At 54.6% G+C, this 1222-nt stretch overlaps 1 long non-coding RNA gene across 1 annotated transcript; it reads right to left on the reverse strand.

Moving 5' to 3' along the window:
• Positions 1–6: 6 nt before the first annotated feature.
• LOC105817067 lies at positions 7–929 on the reverse strand. The gene is made up of 3 exons (XR_001137821.1): positions 801–929; positions 444–467; positions 7–144 (listed from the first exon to the last, which is right to left on the reverse strand). It is a non-coding gene; the product is annotated as an uncharacterized LOC105817067 (long non-coding RNA).
• Positions 930–1222: the final 293 nt, after the last annotated feature.

A 1222-nucleotide genomic window follows, 5' to 3' on the forward strand; every position in this document is an offset into this window, starting at 1 on the left:
AGAAAGTGGCTTCAGAGCAAATACTTGGCAGCAACATCCTCTTGGGAAGCCGGGGTCTGTCCCAGAGCCAGCCTCTGGGACTAAGACACACAGAAAAACACTTGTTCCGAGGCACATGCAGTTTTTCAGGTTAGGTCAGGGACCCTGTGGGGACAAAAGAGAAAACGTTACCCAGGTTGCTGACCTCTCTTCCTCTAAGTCCCAGGAGAGGAAAATTATGGTGAGAGACGGAGACTGGGCCTGATTAAGAACAGATTTATCTCAGCCTCCTGCACCGGTGGACCAAGTCAGGCCCTTTCCCCACACTCGCCCAAGGGCTGAGGTGACAGAGACGTTCAGGCCTGAGACTGTCCTCCCAGGAGGGACCTCAGCATCGCAATGCAGAGAAGGGACATGTCCTTCTGCAGCCCACCCCCTCAAGAACACTGAAGCAGGAATATTACCTGTTTATGGAGATCCTCGTTGGACTGAAATGAAAAGAGGGAAGGGAATGGATTAAACCATTAAAAGCACCTTAGACAATTAGAGAAACTTTCCCATCTCATCTTCCATTGTCCGTCACTCGATGGACGCCCTGACAAGCCAGAGTAATGGGGACCTCATGCGTCTGGCCGTGCTAAGTTTCCAGCGTGGGGTTCCTCCCTCCCTACGGGCCATCTCTGCTCCCCGACCTGCTCCCTCCTCTCTGATTTCAGGGGCCTGCAGAACTCTCTGGCATTGCTTGTGTGTCTCAGCCCCTCGGCAGGGAAGACGGGTAATCAGGGGAAAGGCAAGTCTCAGGCACCTCGCAGGCTTCTCACCTTTCCTGCTCCTCCTGTGCAGGAACAGGCCCACTCCGAAGGTGACGAGCCCCAGCACCAGGCCCCCGGCTCCCGTCAGTGTCTTGCTCCGGGCAGAATCCGACTGCGCCTCTGGGAAGAACAGACCCAGGGTCAGTCTCACCTCCACCTGCCACACCCCTGCTCAGGTGCAGTCTGAGACCCCGGAGCCTGATGCAGACTATCAGCACGAGGACAGTGAGGACACGCACCTTGGATAAGGGGGAAATTTAGAGAGACCCACCCCTCAATTCTGGAACTTAGGGTGTGACCTCAGCAAGGCGACAGACGCTGATTCTGGCAGTTGCCTCTTAAAATAACTAAGACTAGGCTAAAAGGCAGAAGGAAGAGAACAGTCCATGGATGAGGGCAGTTCAGGAAGTCATCTGATTTCCTGGATTCTC

This window comes from Propithecus coquereli, unplaced genomic scaffold, assembly GCF_000956105.1.
Source record: "Propithecus coquereli isolate 6110/MARCELLA unplaced genomic scaffold, Pcoq_1.0 Scaffold3973, whole genome shotgun sequence".
NCBI classification, from domain to species: Eukaryota; Metazoa; Chordata; class Mammalia; order Primates; family Indriidae; genus Propithecus; species Propithecus coquereli.